Source organism: Bubalus kerabau, chromosome 4 (assembly GCF_029407905.1).
Source record: "Bubalus kerabau isolate K-KA32 ecotype Philippines breed swamp buffalo chromosome 4, PCC_UOA_SB_1v2, whole genome shotgun sequence".
In the NCBI taxonomy this organism is placed as follows: Eukaryota; Metazoa; Chordata; class Mammalia; order Artiodactyla; family Bovidae; genus Bubalus; species Bubalus kerabau.
In genome coordinates this window covers 165,359,638-165,384,271 of record NC_073627.1, presented here as the reverse complement: position 1 = coordinate 165,384,271, position 24,634 = coordinate 165,359,638, and the positions used below count along the sequence as shown (strand labels likewise).

The window sequence follows — 24,634 nt, the reverse complement described above, 5'->3', positions numbered from 1 at the left end:
ATTTGGTCAAACAGTACCGTCCAAAATTTAGGTTCTATTACTTTCCTTACAGTTGTTTGCTGAATTTTCTGAAGACCAAGTTGTAACTAATTCATCTTTTTACCTTCTGCCCATAAGCCCTTATTGTGTTGAATTAAAATGTTAACAATTACTGTCCAGTATAATCCGACTAATTTTTTTCATCATTGCCCTGAATGTACCTCACTCACATCTGCCTCTGCACCTGTCTTTGTACCATCCCCACCCCCAACCTAGCAACTTCCCATTCACATCTTTTCCAGCCCTTCAGGTTCCAGATAATTCTGAGTCCCTCCACGAACTTTCTGCTCCTGATTGGCTAGTCCCTGCTTCTGATTTCCTGAGGCTCTATTCAGATATGGCTGCTGCACTGTCTCACAGCGTCCTCTATTAACATCGAGTTTAGTATCACCTCATACCAGTCGGAATGACCATCATCCAAAATACCTGCAAACACTAAACGCTGGAGAGGATGAGGAGAAAAGGGAACCCTCCTGCACTGCAGAGGACATCATGCGAAATGCCGGACTGCATGAAGCACAGGCTGGGATCAAGACTGCCGGGAGAAATCTCAATAACCTCAGATATGCAGATGACACCACCCTTATGGCAGAAAGTGAAGAGGAACTAAAGAGCCTCTTGATGAAGGTGAAAGAGTAGAATGAAAAAGCTGGCTTAAAACCCAACATTCAAAAAACTAAGAACATAAACCCTGAGAAAGCCATAATTCAAAAAGACACATGTGCCCCAGTGTTCACTGCAGCACTATTTAAAACATCTAGGACATCCTTGGAAGAAAAGTTATGACCAACCTAGATAGCATATTGAAAAGCAGAGACATTACTTTGCCAACAAAGGTCTGTCTAGTCAAGGCTATGGTTTTTCCAGTGGTCATGTATGAATGTGAGAGTTGGACTGTGAAGAAGGCTGAGCACCGAAGAATTGATGCTTTTGAACTGAGGTGTTGGAGAAGACTCTTGAGAGTCCCTTGGACTGCAAGGAGATCCAACCAGTCCATTCTGAAGGAGATCAGCCCCGGGATTTCTTTGGAGGGACTGATGCTAAAGCTGAAACTCCAATACTTTGGCCACCTCATGCAAAGAGTTGACTCATTAGAAAAGACTCTGATGCTGGGAGGGATTGGGGGCAGGAGGAGAAGGGGACAACAGAGGATGAGATGGCTGGATGGCATCACTGACTCCATGGACATGAGTCTGAGTGAACTCCAGGAGTTGGTGATGGACAGGGAGGCCTGGCGTGCTGTGATTCATGGGGTCGCAAAGAGTCAGACACGACTGAGTGACTGAACTGAACTGAGGACATGGAAGCAACCTAGATGTCCATCAACAGATGAATGAAAAAAGAAAATATGAGTACATATAAACAATGGAATATCAGTTGTAGTGAGGTGGATGAACCTAGAACCTGTTATACAGAGTGAAGTAAGTCAGAAAGAGAAAAACAAATATCATATATTAACATATATATATATATATATGGAATCTAGAAAAATTGTACTGATGAACCTATTTACAGAGATGAACTGGAGACACAGACATAGAGAACACAGCAGGGGAAGGAGAGGCTATAACAAATTGAAAACTAAGTAGCACTGATGAAAACACTATCATGTGTAAAACAGATAACTAGTGGGAAGCAGCTATATAACACAGGGAGCCCAGCCTGGCGCTCTGTGACCATCTGGAGAGTGGAATGGGGAGTGGGGGAGGGGTGAGAAGGAGGCTCGAGAGGGAGGAGACATATATAATTATGACTGATTCATGCTGATGTACAGCAGAGAACACCACAACATTGTAAAGCAATTATCCTCCAATAAAAACATGAAAAAAATAAAAATATCAAGTTTACATGTGCCTCAGCCAGGAGCAATTAGTGGAAAGTCCCAGAATTCTATAAAAGAGAGAGCCTGAAACCAATATTGCTATTCCCATCTGGGAAATCACAGTCAAGTATTTCTGCTCTTAGAGCTCTGTTTTTGTTTACCATCTGTAAAATGGGGATACTATTGCAAAGGGACTGTGCCAAGATCAAAAGAAATAAGACACCAAAAGAAAAATAGGCTTTATTATTATTTGTACCATGATCATACCCTTTCTCTTCCAGAGAGTTCATAGTTTCGTGATATCATGGCACTCTTCTGTATCTTCCAAGGCATCTCACCCAATATACCACACACAGCACACTACCTTGAAAGTAAGAAGATATGCCTGATTTACTATATGACCTTGGACAACTCACTTGACCTCTCTGAGTCTCCCTGTCTGATACATGAGTCATATTGCTGTATTGCCCCTTGTTATTTCACACCACTGTTAAGAGACAACAAGTAGATGATGATGTGTAGTACTGCATTATCTAAAAAGTACCTGCAATCTGTGAAATGTGACTGTTAGCCTTAGTTACCATCAAATATACTCAATATATGGACTTCCCTGGTGGCTCAGCAGTAAAGAATCCACCTGCCAATGCAGGAGACGCAGATTCGACCCCTGGGTTGGGAAGACCTCCCTGGAGAAGGAAAAGGCAACCTACTCCAGTATTTTTGCCTGGGAAATCCATGGACAGAGGAGCTTGGCAGGCTATAGTCTATGGGGTTGCAAAGAGTCGGACACGACTTAGCAACTAAACAACAATACTCAATATATATGCATCAACTTCAATTACTCTTCCTTCTTTTCAAATTCTGCTTAGTACACTCAACCCCTCTGGTGTTCCCTTGAGAAATAAAAACCTCCCTCCCTGAGCTACATACACTCTACTAACTCTGACTCAGAGTTAACATCAGATACTAGCTTCCTTCTCTCTCATGGGCACCATGGTTCACACAAGTGATGAAGTTCTCCTCCGTACCTTGGCTTCTAGGAGCCCAGATCCAAACATGCCGACCTCTAGCAATGATGCAGGACTTCTAAGCATGCATTCTTACACTAACAGTGCTCCTGACTTCATCTTTTTCTACTATTTCATTTTTATCCTGTACTTTTCATTTTCTCTTTTATGTTGTTACTTGTAACTCTAAAACCCAACCCAAATTTCTTCTGAGGTGAAAAAGAACAAAAATCAACAATCAAAGTTCCACTTAGTTGCTAAAGACAATGCCTTGTTTTCTTACTGCAGGATGCTATGATTCCATAGCAACTGTGGCAATCTCTGCGGTCACCCAGTGCCAACAGGAATGGCTGTGGTAGATAGTTCAGAAAAATGAATACAATGGTTTTCTTGCCTGTATGAATGTGACTTTGCAGCATGACTTTGCAGCACTGTCTCTCAAAAGGTGGAATATACTTCTCTACTCCTTAAAGCTGGGTGGGTTTTGTGATTTGTTTGAATAAATAGAATGCAGCAGAAGTAAAGTTAAGACAGTTTGCTAAGATTCAAAAGAACTCGAAAAGTTCCCATCCCCCTTGAAATCCCATCCAGCCATCAAGTGAACAAGCCCAGGTTATCCTGCTGGTTAATGAAAGACATGAGACCTAGTTACCCCCATTGTCCCTGCTCACCACAACTACAGAGAAGCCCGTGCGGCAACAAAGACCCAGGGCAGTCAAAAATAAATAAAATTTTTTTAAAAAAGCAAAGAATGAAAAAAATAGAATGTACATTAGTAAACCTCTAGTCTGAAAATTACTAATTTTCAAGACCACAAAGAGCAAAGCTCCTCATTTTGCAAATGATGAGAATGAGGCTCAGGGAATAAGTGGAAACTAGCCATAAACCTAGGTCTCCAAACTCCAGGTCTTGCTGCAGTTCAGAATACTCTCATCTTCACCACAGGAATCTCTACAAATAATTGACCATGGTGATAGAAAAAAGAAATACACATACACACACAGATATCTCCTAAAGGAAATGCTATGTCATTTGTCATTCCTCATCCATCCTTTTGGCCAGAAATCCAGATCAGCTTTTGTCACTGCCATATTATCAGGCTGGCTTCACTCAAGACCCACTTATTGTCTGCAAATGTTGCTATAATTAAATCCAAGTGGCCGCTGTGAGTTATCATCACATACCCTCTCCAGCCATTAGTCAGATTTCCAGGGCTGCAGTTCTTTCTAAAGAGGTCACTCACTCTTCTCTTTCCTCCTTGGCTATCTCAGCAGGTTTCTGTTTCCTTTTCTTGGGCAAGGAACCTTTAAGCCAAACTCATTTTCAGGCAATGGGCCAACCTTCCCATTTATCCCTGTGACCTTACAGCAGCCAGGAAGTTTCTCACCAACATCACTACTGAGCTGGGGTTGGGGGTTGAGGGGCAGAGGAGGAGGGAGCTCTGAAGCAGCATCTGTGAGAGCAGAGGATGGAGGGGGGCTGTTTCTAATAGAGAGCAGGACTGCCCTCACCATCACCGTCGACGTCTATGTAGCACAACACGGTACTTCAGCTCTCTAGACACGCCTAATAATCTTTCCAGCTAGGGAAGAGGAAACTGAAGAACTTTTGATTCGATGGAATCATCAGAATCACCTGATCCAAACTTCTCCCTGTACCAATAAGGAATCTGAGACCCCCACGAGGAAAAGTGACCAGCCCCCAGTCATTTAGTGAGTGAATGACAAGATGGGTCAGACCTCTCTCCCACCTGAATCTAAGTTCAGGAAGCATTGCATTCTTGCTCTGGGATCCTAGAAGACTAATAAGCAACGGTAAAGGAATATATCTTGAGGATATCCTCTAGGAAACCATGTTGTGTTGCCACCATTTCTAGTCAACATGACTCACAGGAGGTTGACCGTGCTTCCCAGTTCCAAGGAGAGGCACGTGGCCCAGACCTAGATTTTTTTTTTTAATTTATTGAAGTATGGTTGATTCAATGCTGTGCTAGTTTCAGGTGTATAGCAAAGTAAATCAGTTGTAAATATATCCACTCTTTTTAGATTCTTTTCTCAGATAGGCCATTAGAGTATTGAGTAGAGTTCCCTGTGCTATACACTAGGTCCTTATTAGTTATCTATTTTATATACAATAATGTGTATGTCAATCCCAATATCCCAATTTATCCCTCCCCCACTTTCCCGCTTGGTAACCAGAAGTTTACTTTCTACATCTGTGACTCTACTTTTGTTTTGTTAATAAGTTCATTTGTACTATTTTTCTAGATTCCACATATAAGCAATATCACCTGATCCTGGATATTTTAGAACACACACCCTCCTTCTGGCCACAGTTATTGGTTCAGAGATAATTATACTTAAATAAGGCCAATGAGAATCATCCCCAGGATTTTTGCTAGAATTTTCAGAAAACAATCTATGTTCTCTGGGACTGTAAATTGTAAGGATAATAAAAGCTTTGAGTTGCTAGAGGCCATCTTTGTCACTAGTTTTAGAATAAATCCAAACATTAACATTGTTTGAACTCCTAGATTCAAATAATGTCTGAAGACCTAGACTTTTCAGTTATAGGTCAATAAATTTTACCTTAAAAAAAAATAGTCTGAGTTGTGCCATCATTTGTAAGCAAATGAATCCTAACTATCACACCAACTTTTCTCAATGAGTTTCAATCATGATTGATATTTGAAGGCTTCTCTGGTACAACACAGCTTTGAACATGATCACTGACAGTATGAGCACCCCCTTCCCCTACCCACTTACACATCTACACCCAATGGACCCCCTACATGGAATTATTCCCTGAGTCTCCCAAATGAATTATTACTAGGCACTACTTTTTGCATTATCTCTGACTACACTATCATTAAATTCTTTCAAATTCCCATAAAGGAAAAAATACACATAACTTAAGCAACTGGGTTTTTAGGACTCTTGATTACCTAATAGAAAAGGGCCCCTCTGTGAGAGCATAAGCATCCAATCCACAATCCTATTGCCTTGGTACATACCCACCTCCAGCCAAAGGGCAGTATTAATGATGGGCATTCAGACTGGACAACCCATCTGAAACAAAGCCTGCTATAGGGACCTCTGCTCAATATTCTGTAAGAACCTAAGTGAGAAAAAAAATTTGAAAAAGAATAAATATATGTTCATATGTAACTGAATCACTGTGCTGTATACCTGAAACCAACACAACATTGTAGATCAACTATAGTCCAGTATGAAATAAAAAGTTTCTTAAAGACTGCTAAAAGTTCACAACAGCATTTTTTAATTCACTATAAAGAGCTTCTCTGAACAAAGTAAAATGTTATTAGTGAAACCCCCTTGGCAGTCACATTAGCTTGGCCCTCTCCAAGACCTATCTTCTAGGTGATAGAAAAGGTTCTCAGAGACAGTTAATAAAGACGCTTCAAGAATTGCCATATGCTTACCATATACTGTGGTGTGGAAAGTGAAATTGCAACCAAACAAAATAATAATATAATAGGAATAATAATAATTAGAATTGCTGGTACAGACACAGAATTGTCTGTTGAAAAGACAAAGCACCCAGTGCCAGCGCACCGCTTTTTAACGAAAGCCTTACTAACAGCTGAGATTTGTGGACACTAAGAAAGCAGAAGCTTGGCTGTCAAAGCAAATCAGGCCAAGAAGCCCTTCTTCTTACTATAAACATACCTGTTTCTCTGTGTACAGTGTGGTACCAAATGCTAGCCCAAGGATGATTTTTCCATTTTTCCATTAGAGCCAAAATTGTACTTGATGGGCTGGATGGATGGATAGACAGATAGACAGACAGACAGACAGACAGATGTGTGTGGGCTAAGTTGCTTCAATCATGTCCTTCTCTTTGTGACTCTATGGACTATAACTCCCCAGGCTCTTCTGTCCATTGGATTCTCCATGCAAGCTTACTGGAGTGGGTTGCCATGTCCTTCTCTAGGGGATTGTCCTGATCCAGGGATCAAACCTGCATCTATTACATCTCTTATGTCTTTTGCATTGGCTGGTGTGTTCTTTACCATAAATGCCACCTGGGAAGCCCCTAGATAGATATTGCTTCTTAATTCATTTCAGACCCAGGCAATACTCACCTTTGCCATCACCTCTCTGAGATAATTATGCATGTGATGCATTCTGGTAAAAATGTATGTCCTTAACTTAAAGCAAATAGCATCCTTATCCTCAAAATGCATTGCATGCAAACAGAATAATTTTACTATCAGGGCACAGATGCATGATGGAGAAAAATGAAGCAATCAACAAGAGAGTACACATTAATTCAGGAACCTGAATAGGAGATCCATACCTACATTATAAGCTAACTCCCCTTTGTGCAACTTCCATCATGGGATGTTCCTTATTTAAATAAGTATTTATTAAGTACCTACTCACAAGCTGGAATCAAGATTGCCAGGAGAAATAGTAATAACCTCAGATACACAGATGATACCACTCTAATGACATAAAGCAAAGAGGAACTACAGAGCCTCTTGAAGGTGAAAGAGGAGAGTGAAAAAGCTGGCTTAAAACTCAACATTCAAAAAACTAAAATCATGGCATCTGGTCCCATCACTTCATGGCAAAAATGGGGAAAAAGAGGAAACAGTTATAGCTTTTATTTTCTGGGGCTCCAAAATCACTACAGTGACTGCAGCCATGAAATTAAAAGATGCTTGCTCCTTGGAAGAAAAAATATAACAAACTTAGTGTATTAAAAAGCAGAGACATCACTTTGCTGACAAAGATCTGTATAGTCAAAGCTATGGTTTTTTCAGTAGTCATGTATGTATGTGAGAGTTGGACCATAACAAAGGCTGAGCGCTGAAGAATTGATGCTTTCAAACTGTGGTACTGGGAAGAAGACTCTTGAGAGTCCCCTGGACTGCAACAAGATCAAACCAGTCAATCCTAAAGGAAATCAACCCTAAATATTATTGGAAGGACTGATGCTGAAGTTCCAATATTTTGACCAGCTGATGCAAAGAGCCAACTCACTGGAAAAGACCCTGATGCTGGGAACGATTGAGGGCAGGAGGAGAAGAGGGCAACAGAGGGTGAGATGGGTGGATGGCATCACTGACTCAATGGACATGAGTTTGAGCAAACTCTGGGAGATAGGGAAGGACAAGGAAGTCTGGCATGCTGCAGGCCATGGGGTCACAAAGAGTCAGACACAACTCAACAACTGAAAAACAAGTACCAATACTGAAATACAAGTACCAAGTACAAACGAGTGTCTCAATACTGGGCTACATGAGCACACAGTGTGAACAAACCATGCACGGTCCCTGTGGTCTTCACAGTGCTTCCAATCTAAAAGAGAAAATAGATATTAATAAATAAATAAACTTGAATCTGTTATCCCAGTCATCTATTACTGCAAAACAAACTATTCCAAACCACAGCAGCTTCAAGCAGCAACCACTGTATTAGATCTCACAATGTTGAGGGTCAGGAATTCAGGCAGGGTTCAGCTATGCAGTGTGTTCCATGTGGTGTCAGTGGAGGTCACATGACAGAGTTCAACAGGCAGGTATGGTGTAGTCTGCAGGGTCCAGTGTAGTTCACTCACACGTCAGATGCCTTGGCAATAACAGCTGGAAAACTACACTTGGCCAGGACGGTCGATCAAGGGACTCTATGAGGACCCTCTGGCCCGGCACTGTCAGAGTACGCAGGCATCTTGCTGAGGGGCGTGCAGCTCCCAGAAAGTGCCCCAAGAGACAGGAAGCAGAAGCTCCCAGTTTATTAAGGTCAGAGGCTAGAAACTCTCACATCATAAGGGTTGCCACATCCTGTTGGCCTCACAGTCAGAAAGCCTGCCCAGATTCAATGCAAGGACAAACGATCTCACCTCTTTCTGATGGAAGAAGAAAGAATCTGCAGCTGCAGTCAATCTACCACAAATATATAATTTCACAATCGTGAAAAATACTGTGAAGGATGAGAACAGGGTGCCATGAGGGATGGGGGCTGAGGAGGAAAGTCTAATTTAGCTCAGGTGAACAGGCAGCTCTGGGTTCTCTCCAGCTCTGAAGGGTAAGTAGGCATAAGCTTTAAAAGGGAGCCTGTCTTCATCATACAACAAATACAGCCCATCTTCAGCATCATCTTCCCCTTTCCCTTCCCCTCCCCAAGGAAAGCTATCTTTATTGGTGGTTTTAAAAAAAAAATTTCAATAGGGTGTTTTGTGTTTTTCTAACTCCTTGGAAGACAGGCATATGCTTCAAAACTCTTGAATTCCTTCTATTCTCTGAGGAGTGAAATAAATTATAGCCCTGAGAATTTATTTAATGATATGGAACAGCAAATTCCACTCTAAAATCAAATACAACATCTGTAATAGTACAACAAAATAATAAGCAATCAAGTAGAAAACTTTGTTACTAAATATGAATATCTGGAATGAACAATTTGTCATCCTAACACAGAGAACATTAGACACTTCAAAATTGCCATAATTCGCACTCACTTTCTGTAATGAAAGTAAATATTTTAAAATTTCCAGGTATGCATGTTTATCATAAAAATTATATAGCTGGTATAGGTGAGTGTGCCTCTGTATATAAATGTCTAACTATATACATAATACGATTCATCTGTATTCAACTTTCACCTCACACAGTAAGCATCTATTTTGTTTCAGGTCCTTTCCCTATACCATCTTTTTTTTCAACTGAAGTATAGTTGGTTTACAATGTTTCAGGTGTACAGCAAAGTGCTTCAGTTTTCTATATTCTTTGTATATACATGGGCTTCCCTGGTGGCTCAGGCAGTGAAGAATTTGCCTGCAATGTGTGAGACCCAGCTTAGATCCCTAGATTGGGAAGATCCCCTGGAGAAGGAAATGACAACGCACTCCACTATTCTTGCCTGGAGAATTCCACCAACAGAGAACCCTGGTGGGCTACAACCCATGGGATAGCAAAGAGTTCGACAAGACTGAGTGACTAACACCCTTTTTATATATACATAGTTCTATATATTCTTTTTCTGAGTCTGTTCCACTATACATTTTTATAAGATACCAAATATAGTTTCCTGTGCTATATAGTAAGACCTTGTTGTTTATCTACTTTATATAAAGTAGTATGTATCTGTTCATCCCAAACTCCTAATTTATCCCTCCCTCCCCCTTTCCCCTTTGGTAACCATAAGTTTGTTTTCTATGTCTGTGGGTCTATTTCTGTTTTGTAAATAAGTTCATTTGTACCTTTTTTTTTTTTTAGATTCCACATATGAAAGTGAAGTTGCTCTGTTGTGTCTGACTTTTTGCGACCCCATGGACTATAGCCTACCAGGTTCCACCATACATGGGATTTTCCAGGCAAGAATACTTGAGTGGGTTGCCATTTCCTTCTCCAGGAGATCTTCCTGACCCAGGGATTGAACCAGAGTCTCCTGCATTGTAGGCAGATGCTTTACCATCTGAGCCACTAGGGAAGTCCCAGATTTCACATATAAGTGATATCATATAATATTTGTCCTTCTCTGTCTGACTCAGTATGATAATTCCTAGGTCCCTCCATGTTGCTGCAAACGGCATTCTTTCTTTCTTTTTATAACTGAGTAATATTCCAGTGTGTGTGTGTGACTACCAGGGCAACCTTCCTCCAGTCATTTCTCTCCAGGACAGTCTCAAATAGCTCCGCCCACCCCCCAGAGGGATCTTTCTAGCTATTAGCACAGGATAATGTCTGTGCTCCAAAGTCCAACTTGGAAGGCCCTTCACAGTTGGGTTGAATTTCTCTCCAGCCTCTTTTCCTACTTCCCCAGACACTCCATATGTACCATGATTCTGTGGGTTTTGCCCACACTATCTTCCCCATTTTGCTGACTTATCCTTCAAACCTCATCTCAAAATTTGCCTCCTCTAAGGAACTTTTTCTCCCATGTTCATACGGTCTCCTGTTCTAAGCTCTGAAATACGGAGTATTAAACTGGCCTCTCACCTATCTGTCCCTGCCCTGCAGCCTCAGCCTGATCTCTGCAAGGGCAGGGCTGCACCTTCTTCACCTCGTTATCTTCAGTGACCAGCAGGACCCGGTCCGACATCGTCATTCCATAAACATTGTTGAATAGCTTCTCTTTCAGACGCCAGATGACCTTCTAGAAGGTTGATTTGCTGGCTTGAGAAAAGTTTGGTTTTCCTGAAACACTGAAAAATCATGATGCCAATAGGGGTATAAAGAAAAACACAGGGACTTTCCTCGTGGTCCAGTGGTTAAGACTCCATGCTTCGAATGCAGGGGGCACAGGTTTGGTCCCTGATCGGGGAACTGAGATCCGACATGCTACACGGTGTGGTCAAAAAAAAAATTTTTTCTTTAGTTTAAAAAAGAAAAATACACAAATCTTAAAGTTCACAGAAGTACTTCTATTTTTTTTCTCCATTAAGCAGATGATTCTTTCCCACAGTTCATTATTTGTCTCCATGCGGTTATCTGATGCACTCTGCCTAGCTTCATTTTGCAAGTCATGAAGCTGGGCCTCTGGGACTTCATTTGCCAGATCTAACCCCCATACATTTGATTCGCTACAACGGCTTTACAAACAGTCCCTGAAAATGATGCCTTCTGTGTAGTCAGGTTCCCTGTGACAGCAGAATCTGACCAACGGCACAAGAAAGGAGCAAAGAGGGAGATCGCAAGGAGTGCCCCAGAACGCAGTTACTTCCTAACGCTGAGGCTTCAAGCAGATCACTCCATCTCTATGCCTCAGGGTCCCCATCTGGAAAATGGGCACCAAATGGAAATAATAACTGCCTCACAGCGTTTGGAGAGGCAATGGACACAGAGTGTTTAGCACAGCCCATGGCACCCACCTTGCTCTCCTCCTCCATCCCCGGATGAACACTGCGGGAGAGAGCAGGTTCCCACAATCAGAAGGCACAGACAGGCAGCCAGCCCCTGTCCAGAGCCCGTGCACAGGCAGGATCTTGCTTTCTCTGGCCCCTGGCTGCCTTTGCAGGCTGAGACTCCTGGTAAGGAATTCCCATTCTTCAGGTGATAAGGTTGAGACTCTAGATATGATTAAGCACCAGTTCCTTTGTGCCTGTTCAGCCAGAGGAGGTGTTACAAAAGGCAAATGGGTTTCTCCCCATCTTTACGGAGGCTGATGGCAATAAATCCCATCTGCCTCTCACATGCACTGCTGCCTGGAAGGATCCTTTTCCCCCCAGACGTCATCACCTGACACCCTGCATTACCACCACTCAAGAGTCTTCAAACAGAGAGGAAACACTGGGTCCCCCTAAATAAACTGCAGGCTGCATCTCAACATAATGACTTAGTTAAAACCAAGTTGCTTCTGTCAAGGTTGCTTCAAGGGGACAGTAGTAGAAAAACTGGAAACAATCCGGGGTCAGGACTCAGAGGGGATTTAAAGATCATTTGGAGAGGAATAACGACTTGCTTAAGCTTGTACAGCAAATTAATGGCTGCGAGGCACGGCTTCCCTGGGTCGGGAAGATCCCCTGGAGGAGGGCATGGCAACCCACTCCAGTCTTCTTGCCTGGAGAATCCCATGGACAGAAGAGCCTGGTGGGCTACAGTCCACAGGGTCGCACAGAGTTGGACACAACTGAAGTGACTTAGCACGCATGATGGGAGTATGGACCAAGGTTCTTAAAGTCAACTCCAATATTTTTGCCCAGTAACACTGAAAAGATGATGGATTACCGAATAGACTGTGATTTGGAATGGCGAAGGGTTTTAAGAGCAGAAGAACTATACAAGTATGATTAATTTTTGCACCAAAGGTTTGTTGAGTGCCTACCACAGGTCAGGTACTGAGGTAACAGTGACAATAAGGGTTCCTGGTCACATGTGACTTAGTTTGAGCTGAGCGAGGAAGAGGGATAGATAACAAACAAGTAAGCAAATACACCAAATACAGAAAGCCCCCTACATACTAACCTTCAAGTCGTGAACCGTCAAAGATGCGAACGGGCGTTCCGTCAGCATCAGGTGTGAGTGAAAATGCAGCTTGTCCTCCATAACCTACTGCCAATGATCCTTCAGCTCTGCCCTCTCCCACCTCCTCTCCCTCTTCCAGTCAGTCACCCTTCTTGCCTGTTCACTTGATGCCAGCCCCTGTATGCCAGCTGTTTTACTGTACTTTTACTGTACTTTTCAAGGTACTGTACTATAAGGGTAAAAATGTTTTATTTTTTGTGCTTTTATGTATTACATGTGAAAAGTATTATGTGTGTTAGTCGGTCGCTAAGTCATGTCTCACTCTTTGAGACCCCATGGACTGTAGCCCACCAGGCTCCTCTGTCCATGGGACTTTCCAGGAAACAATACTGGAGTGGGTTGCCATGCCCTTCTCCGGGGGATCTTTCTGACCCAAGAATTGAACCTGGGTCTCCTGCAGAGTAGTCAGATTCTTTACCATCTGAGCCACCAGGGAAGCCTGAAAAGTATATTACTGTGCAGCATTACACAGTCTTTTGTGTTAGTTGAGTGCCTCGGCTAGTTTTGTTGGACTCAACAAACAGATTGGACTTATGAATGTGCTCTCAGAACAGAACGTGTTTGTATGTAGGGGATTTACTGTACGTAATTATAGGTAATGACAAGCACCATGAAGAAAGCCAGCAAGGCCCTCTGATGGCAACTAACGTGGTGGAGGAAGTGTCTTTAATAGGGTGGTGAAAGGAGTTCTCACAGAGAGACTGGTCTTTAAACCAAGACCTGAAGGGCAAGACTCAGGCCATATGAAGAGCCAGGAGAAGAATGTTCTAAGGAGAGAAAAAGAACAAGGAGGGAAAGCTTGCTCTTTTCCAGAAACAGTCAAATGTGTATGGGGGAGTAGAGCTTGGAGAGCAGAGCAGAGAGTGCAGGACAGAGAGTGCAAGAGGAACAGGGAAGGTCAGGGCCGGATGCCACTAGCTTTTACAAGTGAAGGTAAGACAGTCGAATGTTACTCTAGTACAGCAGGAGATCTGCAGAGTCCCAAACAGAGGAGAGACACACTGCATCTTAATTTCTTGGAAGATGGTTCGAGCTGCTGTGAACCATGATGCCAGGTGAGCAAGCATGGGAGGAGGGAGCACACCTAAGAACCAGGGAAGGGGTCAGAGGATGGTAGTGCTCCGGGGACAATTCTACTAACAGAAAGAAATGCATGCTTTTGTGATCGGTTTAGGAGTACAACTGAGTGCACTTTTCAATGGATTAGATTTAACTGGAAGGAAGAATCAGACATCTTACCTAGGTTTGTCACTTAGGAAACTATCTGGCCCTGCTGGAATTTAGAGCAATTCGAAAGAACTAGAAAGACTCTCAAATGAAGAGTAACAAACTCTGTTTAGTCCAGGTAATCTGAAGTCTGAGCAAGCTGATAGACCTCTTTCAGCCTTGGTTTTTCTTATATATATATATATATATATATATATATATATATTTTAAGGGGGGATAATAATATGTACATTGTCCAGTGATCATAAGAATTTAAAGAGTACTGGAACTTCTTGGCCCTAGATAAACATTAGTTTCATTCTTCCTAAAAATAACATCTCATTTGGGATCAGATACAGTCCTCTGAAGAGGACTTTTTTCACTTAGTCTACTTTAAAGCACAAAACTTTTAAATATTCTAAATAAATATTTTCTAATACAAATTAGTCAGGTATATCACTAGGTTATCATTAGGAAAAACCATAAAGCCTTTTAGAAGTTCTATTTTCCTTTCATTTCTTTGGAGTTGTTTCTGACTCTCAAAGTTAATCTGTTTGGTCTTATTGTGATTTAGGCTAGAGAGAGTCTTAAAATTCTTAAACTTACTGCCTTGTAAGTATGTCAACTTGATTAAACAAACTGAGAGGCAACTGTGGATTTCTCAACCACCCATGATGCTAAGTTTCAATACTGGGTCCTCCAAACAATATTTACAAAGCTGCTCAGTTAACAGAAAAATAATGTCCCATGTGTGAATTCCTGCCACTTGGGAGGCAGAGTGGAGCTCAAGAGAGTAGGTATTACAACTCAATCCACTTAGCACATTGGGAAATTCAGCCTCTTTTCCACACCAAACTCTGGAAGGGCCAGAAGCAGTTCTGGGACTTCAGCTGAGTCTCTAAGACAATGGAGTAGAGTCCTGTTTCTTCTCCTGCCCCAAATGCTTTCAGCATGGGGACCCGGAGATTGACTACTTAAAACAGAATAATCACTTTTACGCTATCATCTAAGATTGTTTCCCCTAAAGCATATAAATATGTATGTGGAACATGCATAAACCTCTCTACAAAGTCTCTGCCCTGTGATTGGGTTGGCTCGCTTGCTGGAAGAGTCAAATTTATATAAAAAGAGAGGGTAATCACTGTAATTTCTGCCCTAACACATTCATTGGAGAATTGCACTTATACCTCAGGGAGAAAAAATTATTTTTCTCTCAAGACAAGTAATTTGGAGGCTATCATAAAGGTTTGTTTCAGCTTTATTTGAATATCAATCTCTTATTCAGTTTTCCTAAATAAAGGCAGAGAGTGTACACATAACATCTCGGGAAGTATATACTGCGATATAGGGGTGTACCCGGAAAAGACTTCGTCTACGTATTTGCTATTCTGCTGAGCATTCCTATGAAAAAGAGGAACAATACTCAACTGCTGATAACCAAAGAACCTGCTATTCTAAGAGAAGGTGGTGATATGTTTCTAAGGCTAAATATCTCCTCTCACAGTGGCTGTCATTTAAATTCCTGCCTAGCAAAGGGATTTTTTATGGAAGGTTAATGCCTTCTATAACATTTATCCTGGATGGCGGAGCTTTTCGCATAATTTTCTGGGCTTTATTCCTACAGTGTTATGGAACCTTATCGTCCCTGTAATGGTCTGCCAGTAAAGAGCCAGTGCATATAAAGGCAGTCATTATTTCTCAGTTCAAGCCCTGATTTACTGAAATTCCAAATCTCTAGGAAAAGGAGGTTTAGGGTTAAGCCATGAAGCCAGGAGGGCAGGCTGAAAGCAAGATGCTGTGGCCCTTCCTGAGGCTGGGCTGTAGGAGGTTACTCAGGACACCCTGCTCTGGCCAGTGGAGGCCACCTGAGGCTACAAAAAGAGCATAAGTCAGGCCAGTGGACTAAGTCGAGAGCACAATCATTGCTTTTTTGGAAGGGATCTTTGGCTGGAGGAAGCCTCTTCCAATACTCCCCATTTGCATTTGAACTTCTTTCCCTTTCCATTATTTTCCTAATTCCCTTTCACTATTTTTTTAAATATAAGTTTATTTATTTTCATTGGAGGCTAATTACAATATTGTATTGGTTTTGCCATACATCAACATGAATCCACCACAGGTATACACGTGTTCCCCATCCGGAACCCCCCCTCCCACCTCCCTCCCCATACCATCCCTCTGGGTCATCCCAGTGCACCAGCCCCAAGCATCCTATATCATGCATCAAACCTGGACTGGCGATTCGTTTCATATATGGTATCATACATGTTTCAATGCCATTCTCCCAAATCATCCCACCCTCTCCCTCTCCCACAGAGTCCAAAAGGCTATTTTGTCATTTTCTAGAGACCCAGGCACTCAACAGAACATTTCCTTCCCTGGAACCTATCCATCTTCCTTCTCTGTAACATTGATAATGACCATGGCAGACTGTATTTTCCAAAAACAGCCACGACAATGTTTGTGGGTCCACTCACCCTGCTCAAACCTTACCATGTCCCATAAGCAGGCAGAATCTGTTTCACCTCACCTTGGGACAAGACTCTGTGACCACCATGTTGAATAAAATGCATAAAGTGCATGGTGTGGACTTTCTGGGGTGAGACCATGTGTCTGTTCTAGCCTTTTGAACTCAGTCGCCATGCTATGAGGGAGGAAGCCAGAACCAGTCCACACAGGGAGACAATGTGGAAAGGCCACCCAGAGAGGTTTGAGCTACCTAACTGACCAGCAAGTCCATGAGTAAACAAGTTTTTTTGGCTGTTTTCCGCCCTTAGCCTTCAAGTCCTCCAAATGAGGCTTCTCATGCATGCCATTTGGGGGTGATTTGTTTTACAGCAATAGTAACTGGAACAGTGATGCCCCATAACCGTATCTTTGTAAGTAATGACAAATGTTTCTTGCAAAGATCTCTCATTCTCTAGCAAAGTCTCCAGCTACATGCCAGCTGATCCTCAGAGCCAATCTTAGCCACCCAATATTGAAGGATGGAGACAAGGGAAAGCATCAGGTCACTGAAGACCCAAGTCTGGGTTCTTTTTGTGACCTTAACTAAGTTCCTTAACCTTTCTGTTTCATCTATGAAACAGGGATAATAATGTCTACCTCAGGAAACGAGGCATGTGAAGCTCTTACACATAGTAGGACCTGTTATCACTAATTGAAAATTCTTTCTAGGAAGTGTCTACATTTTAGCTGGGCCATGGCCTAAGGCTCAGACACCACTGGTCACTGCAAGGAGATATCCATTCCCCATCGTAGCCTGTGCACTTGGATTACAGATTCCCACACCTTCTCTTATTCCACAAATCCACAGAGGAGCAGAGGAACCTCATGGGAGGAATAAAAATAAAACTCTGACTCTCTTGCTCCTTTCTTATTAATGTTCAATGATTAAAAACATTTCTTCTCTGATCATTTAGGGTGGCAGCAAAGTGGGAAAACACAAGAGACTCCTGAAAAGGGAATTCACTGTAAGGGAAACAGAGTCCAGATTGCTAAACCGGACACAATACTATGTCAAAAAGAATAATTCTAGGTACAGTAGATAGTATATTGACTCCCCACAGATGCATCCAAGCTTAAATCAGAAGTAGGTTTTCAGGAAAAATAGTTGCATGTGGGTATCAAGACCTGTACTACTGGAGAGATGGACCACTCGGAGTCCGGGTAGTTTTGTTTCAGAATGGTGCTGTTCCATTTAGTGGCCACTAGCCACCTGCAGTTACTGAGCAATGAAAAGGCGGCCAGTCCAACTTCAGATGTGCCATAAGCATCAGTTCAGTTCAGTTCAGTCACTCAGTCATGTCCGACTCTTTGTGACCCCATGAATCGCAGCATGCCAGGCCTCCCTGTCCATCACCAACTCCTGGAGTTCACTCAGACTCATGTCCATCGAGTCAGTGATGCCATCCAGCCATCTCATCCTCTGTCGTCCCCTTCTCCTCCTGCCCCCAATCCCTCCCAGCATCAGAGTCTTTTCCAATGAGTCAACTCTTCGCATGAGGTGGCCAAAGTACTGAAGTTTCAGCTTCAGCATCATTCCTTCCAAAGAAATCCCAAGGCTAATCTCCTTCAGAATGGACTGGTTGGATCTCCTTGCAGTCCAAGGGACTCTCAGGAGTCTTCTCCAACACCACAGTTCAAAAGCATCAATTCTTCAGCGCTCAGCCTTCTTCACAGTCCAACTCTCACATCCATACATGACCACAGTAAAAACCATAGCCTTGACTAGATGGACCTTTGCTGGCAAAGTAATGTCTCCGCTTTTCAATATGCTATCTAGGTTGGTCATAACTTTTTTCCATATGATTTATTAATACACCAGTTTTGAGATATATGATTTTAAAATAATGTAATTATGTCATTAATAATTATATATGTTTTATATGCTAAATAATAGATACACTGCATTAAATAACATATTGTTGAAATTAACTTCATCTATTTCTTTATACATTTTAATATGGCTGCTAGAAAATGTAAAATTATACCTGTGACTGACATTATATGTTCTCTTACACTAAAACATCACTATGGAAAAGACTATCAGAAAACCAGGTTAGCTTGGTCCAGAAGGATACATGAACCCCAATATTCATTGCAGTACTGTTTACAATAGCCAAGACATGGAAGCAACCTAAACATTCATCAACAGATGAATGGATAAAGAAGATATGGTATATACATACAATGGAATATTACTCACCCATTAAAAAGAATGAAATAATGCCATTTGCAGCAACATGGATGGACCTAAAGATTGTCATGTTGAGTGAAGTGAGAAAGACAAATATTGTATGATATTGCTTATATGCAGAATCTAAAAAATGATACAAATAAATGTATTTATAAAACAGAAATAGTCTCACAGACTTAGAGAACAAACTTATCATTACCAGGATAAAAAGGTGTGGGGACCGGGCAGGGAACAGTTATGGAATTTGGGATTGACATGTATACATTGTATATTAAAATGGAAAACCAACAAAGACCTACTGCATAGCACAGGGAGCTCTGCTCAATATTACGTAACAACCTAAATGAATTTTAAACCTAACATCATAAATGAATTTGAAAAGGAATAGAGTGGCTCAGATGGTAATCTACTCCCAATGTGGGAGACCCAGCTTCGATTCCTGGGTCAGGAAGGTATCCTGGAGAAGGGAATGGCTACCACTCCAGTCTTCTTGTCTGGAGAATTCCATGGACAGAGGAGCCTGGCAGACAACAGTCCATGGGGTTGCCAAGAGTCAGACACGAATGAGCAACTAACATATATGTATAACCAAGTCACCTTGCTGCATAACTCAAACTAACACAACGTCGTTAATCACCTACCAGTGAAGTTACTCAGTCGTGTCCGACTCTGTGACCCCATGGACTGTAGCCTTCCAGGCTCCTCTATCCATGGAATTTTCCAGGCAAGAGTACTGGAGTGGGTTGCCATTTCCTTCTCCAGGGGATCTTCCCAACCCAGGGATCGAACCCAGGTCTCCCACATTACAGGCAGACACTTTGCTGTCTGAGCCACCAGGCACTCCCACGTAACATAAAAAGTTTAAAAAAAAAAAAAAAAGCACCAAAAAATCAGGTTGGCTTGAGCAAATCTGTAGATATATATTTTCAATGGATAACAAGCAAGTCCTGGGGCTCCTGGGGCTCCTGGGGCCCAGAGGGGGCTCCATCAGATGCTCCTATGGAAAAGTGCCAAGGGTGGGTGGCGCCCGCTCTGGCCAACAGCTGCCCTCCCCCACTAGCTATGTGCCAGAGGCGTGCAGAGCTCAGATAGGGCCGCCTGGAGAGCCCCAGCTGAGGAACTGCATCTTGAGGAACACGTCCTGGTCTCTGTTCTCCCTTTCCAGGTGAGCATCAAGGGGACAAAGTGAGAATGAAGGGGAACCAATGATTCACGAACTGGGGATTCTCAACAACACTGGGAAAAAGGAACCCTCAGTAAAGACAAGAATTCCAGCTAGTAGACTGAGCCGAGATTCAAATCATGGCAATGTGGCTGTAAAAAGTCACAAAGTCTTATTTATAGTCCTAGATTATCAATGCCTCCTCATTTTGGTTACATGTATGGTTCCCTTCTACTTATCCATTCATCTCACATAGGAAGAAGAAGAATAGCTCCTGCTGAATGGTTCTGCTAGACATTTGGTAAGTATGTTGAATCATCACCAAACCCCTAGAATGTAGGCATTATTACCCACATCTTACAGATAACAAAGTGGATGAGGCTTAGAGATGTTAAGTCTTGCTCAAATTCTAGTAAATGCCAGAATTCAAACTCAGATCTGTCTCATTCTAAGTCTCACAGTCTTCAGGTTTTGGAATTAAAGAATTCTAACCAACAAAAGAAACGTATTATAGTTACTTTGCATTAAATATATATTTAAACTTTTATATGTACATTCCTTTGCAAAGATGATGCTAAAATCAGTCAGTTCAGTTCAGTCACTCAGTTGTGTCCAACTCAGTTGGGTCACTCTTTGTGACCCCATAGACTGAAACACACCAGGCTTCCCTGTCCATCACCAACTCCTGGAGCCTAATCAAAATCATGTCCATCGAGTTGGTGATGCTATCCAACCATTTCATCCTCTGTCATCCCCTTCTCCTCCTGCCTTCAATCTCTCCCAGCATCAGGGTCTTTTCCAAAGAGTCAGTTCTTCACAGCAGGTGGTCAAAGTATTGGAGCTTCAGCTTCAGCATCAGGCCTTCCAATGAATATTCAGGACTGATTCGCTTTAGAATTGACTGTTTCGATCTCCTTGCTGTCCAAGCGACTCTCAAGAGTCTTCTCCAACACCACAATTCAAAAGCATCAATTCTTCGGTGCTCGGCTTTTCTTATGGTCCAACTCTCACATCCATAGATGATGCCATAGATAGAAAGTTGTGAACAGGTTTCTACTTTAAATACTGCAGTCTTTTATCCTCAGTTTCCTCATCTATAATGATGACATCTGCATTCCAGGACAACTTGAGGGTGATGCCTTCACTTGGTTCTGAGGCTATAAAGTCTTGTTTCCTCACTAGAGTCTATAAACCTTGGATACAGGGTCTTATCAAGCTAAAACAGTCTTTTAGTTTTTCAAAAGTCACGTAGCAGACATAGTTCTGTCTTACATAGTTTAATCTTTATTATGAAGGCAGTAGAGATCATTTTTAAACTGGGCATGAGATAATCAGATTTGCATTTTAGAAGGATCCCTGTGGGGTACTCTCACACACACTGGTGGGAGTGTAAATTGATACAATCGTTTTGGAAAGCAATTTGGCAAAGTGTACTAAGAGCTCTAAAATGTTTGACACAGTAATACCACTTTTGTGACTACTCCAAGGAAATAATCCCAAAACCAGAAAAAGCTTTATGCACAAAGCATCTATTGTAGCATTATTCATAATGGCAAAAAAATGGCAATGACCTCGCTCCTCAACAATAGGGGAATGGTCACACAAGGTTCAGCAATGCACTGGGTGGTACATTACTCAGCCATCTAAATATATTCATGACAATCTACCAATAACATCCAAAATGATGATTTACCAATATTAGTATTAGCAACACATTTGTGGTAGATTCTAAAATTGGCTGCAAATTCTTCTCTTGCCTACAGCTGTACCCTTACTAAAAAAGGCCACAAATTCTTCTGCTTATATTCACATCCTTACAAAATGATGCTGCAGATTCTTCATCAAGAAGTGGAGTCTATTTCTCCACCCCTGGAGTGTAAATTGACTCTGTGGCCTGCTTTGGCCAATAGCAGTATTAGTGAGCTACAACCAGAAGTTTGAAAAACACTTATGCATTGGCACTTGCCTCTTGCTGTGGTTGGAAGCCTTCTATCACCGTGAGAAGAAGCCTAAGGATAACCTGCTGAATGAAAAGAGACACAGGGACCCAATCCCTCTTGTGGCCCCACATGTCAGCCAGTCAATCCCAGAAGCAAAGCCATCTAGCTAAGTGGCAGCAAAACATAGATGCAAGACTGAGGCCAGCCATGACTACCTGAAGAGTCGCACAGCTGAGCCCAGCCAAAATCACTTCTCTAGAGAATTCTGAACAAAATCAATAGTTACTATTTTAAGCTACCAAAGTTTGAGGCTATTTGTTGCACATCAGAAGTTCATGGATACAATGCTAATAATTTTTAAAGCTAGGTGTTGGGTACATGGGATGGGTAGTAGGTTCATTACAATATTGCCTCTGTTTGGTATATGTTTCATACTTTTATAATAAAAGAAATTTAATACATATATGCATTTGGGCTAAAGTAAAAATAAATGTTAAGTAAGGTGTTTAAATATAAAAATACATATACATATACATTTTGATCATGACTCGATAAAAAAATTTTTCCACAGAAAAATACTAAGAAAAAAATATCATTGGTTCCCTTTAGGTGCTGAGACTATAAACTTTTTAACTTGCATGTTTTTTCCAAAGTATCTATAATAAGCTTGATTTATTCTGAAAATCAGTATTTATAATTTTATTCATTTATTTCACTTTCATCCCTCCCTTAATACATTTTCTTTTTCCCATAGAATGTGAAGAGGTGACTGGATAAGAATCTAAAGACAGAAAGACAAAGGTAAAGAAAATTAAAGTAGTCTACGGGGAAACTGACCCTCAATAAGAGTCCAAAATGGAGGCAACAGAGAAGGAAAGAGGAGATAGATGGGGGGAGACAGAGAGGGAGGGGTTAGATACTGAAGGGGATATTGAATGTTCATAATGTCAGGCATTGTCTTGTACTAGAAGGACATTTAACCTGGGACCATGTTTGAGCTTCAAAGGGACCCACAAACCCAACCTAAAAGTACACCCTAATTTGGATTTAAGTGTGTAAATGCATCTCTCAAGTAGAAAAATCCACAGATTTCATGTGATTCTCAAATAGTAAATATGCTCTCAAGAGCCTAAGACCCATGAAACCTTGTCTCCCTGTAGAGAGGGAAGAATTTGGTTTTGTCTTTCCAACCCTATTCAAAAGTGACCACCCACGGACACCCTGACTAGGACACTGAAAGGATCAGAATACAGTCTGGGACTCTGGTCCCAAAAGCATGATCTAAGTGCAAGATGGCCCAGGAGGTGTCAAGCCTGTTGAGCCACAGCTCATCACATGCACTTTCCTAGTGTCCCTTAGAATCTGGTTCCAATGGGTTCCAATCTGAAGAAAGCCAAATCCTTGTGGATATCAACTCAGAGTGTCAGAGCCATGGGTCTAACTGGGAACTCTGACTTCCAGGAGGCACTTACAAAACCAGTTTTTCCAAATCTTGGGCTCCAGCAGAGCCCAGCACAACTTGGTCCCTGCCCCATCTCCAACCTTTACTCTCCTCCTCTTCCTTGTTCTGCTTCATCCTGCTGCTGCTGCTGCATCAATTTAGTCGTGTCTGACTCTGTGCGACCCCATAGACAGCAGCCCACCAGGCTTCCCCATCCCTGGGATTCTCCAGGCAAGAACACTGGAGTGGGTTGCCATTTCCTTCTCCAATGCATGAAAGTGAAAGGTGAAAGTGAAGTCGCTCAGTTGTGTCCGACTCTAGCGACCCCATGGACTGCAGCCTACCAGGCTCCTCCGTCCGTGGGATTTTCTAGGCAAAAGTACTGGAGTGGGGTGCCATTGCCTTCTCCGCTGCTTCATCCTGGCCTACTCTAAATCCACAGAAATCTGTGCTTCTTCCCACCATAGGAGCTTTGCATATGCCATTCCCTGGAATCTGTTCCATTCTCCTTCAACTGGTGAACTTATCCTTCAGATCTTAAGCTTAATCACTACTTCCCAGGCTGAAGGAATCCTCCTGATATGTGTTCTCAGAGCACTTAGTACAACTGAAATGCTATATTTATTTTTGTGCTTATTGGATTAATATCTACCTCCTCTACCAATAATAAAAATAAGAGTCAACATCATTTAATATTCACCATGCACCAGGTACTATAGGAATCCCTTGACATGTATTCCTTTATTTCAGTAGTACCATAATCCCATGAGGAGAACGAGGCACAGAAGAGAAACAATTGGACTAAGATTCTCTAGCAAGCAAGAGCTGGTATTGGGCTATAATCCCAGGCAGCAGCAGCTGGAATGGTTCCATGTCTATTTTCACTGACTATATCCCATGCCCAGCACAAGGTCTAGAACTTAATAGGGACTCCAATAGTGCTGACTAGATTGACTTGTCTTGCCCAGCCTGAAGTTGCTTTTACACATGAAAGCCAGACTTGGAGACAAATTTACAAATCACTTTTACCAGCTCCCAAGAGAAGAAGAACAGGAGACCTGGAGAGGGAATGAGATTCTCTTAAGGTCACACAAAACCACAACCAGAAGCCGCATCTCCCAATTCAGCCTAGTGCTCTTTCCACTTCAGTGAATGAAAACTTAAAATTAAAAAATAAGTATGTAATGCTTAATAAATATTTTTAAACCAATAAAGAGACATGACACTCCCTTTCCCTCTCCTAACTTTGCTATGCGATCTGATGAAAGATGGGTGGGTAAGGAAAGAAAACCATTCTTCAGAAAGACAGAGAAAAGCACAAGGATTA

General features: G+C 42.0%; 2 long non-coding RNA genes across 8 annotated transcripts in view; one reads left to right on the top strand and one right to left on the bottom strand.

The window, feature by feature from the left end:
* The window catches only part of LOC129650596 (uncharacterized), a 103,202-nt gene that overhangs the window by 32,975 nt on the left and 45,593 nt on the right, over positions 1 to 24,634 (bottom strand). Inside the window, exons 1-2 of one of the 7 annotated variants that reach the window (XR_008713851.1) lie at positions 8,737 to 8,871; positions 8,103 to 8,195 (exon numbers count right to left, since the gene is read on the bottom strand). This is a non-coding gene — a long non-coding RNA (uncharacterized LOC129650596). The other 6 variants (XR_008713850.1, XR_008713854.1, XR_008713855.1 and 3 more) reach the window with 6 other exon arrangements.
* On the top strand, positions 20,126 to 24,149 carry LOC129650597 (uncharacterized). Its single transcript, XR_008713857.1, has 3 exons — positions 20,126 to 20,227; positions 22,621 to 22,667; positions 24,058 to 24,149. It is a non-coding gene; the product is annotated as an uncharacterized LOC129650597 (long non-coding RNA).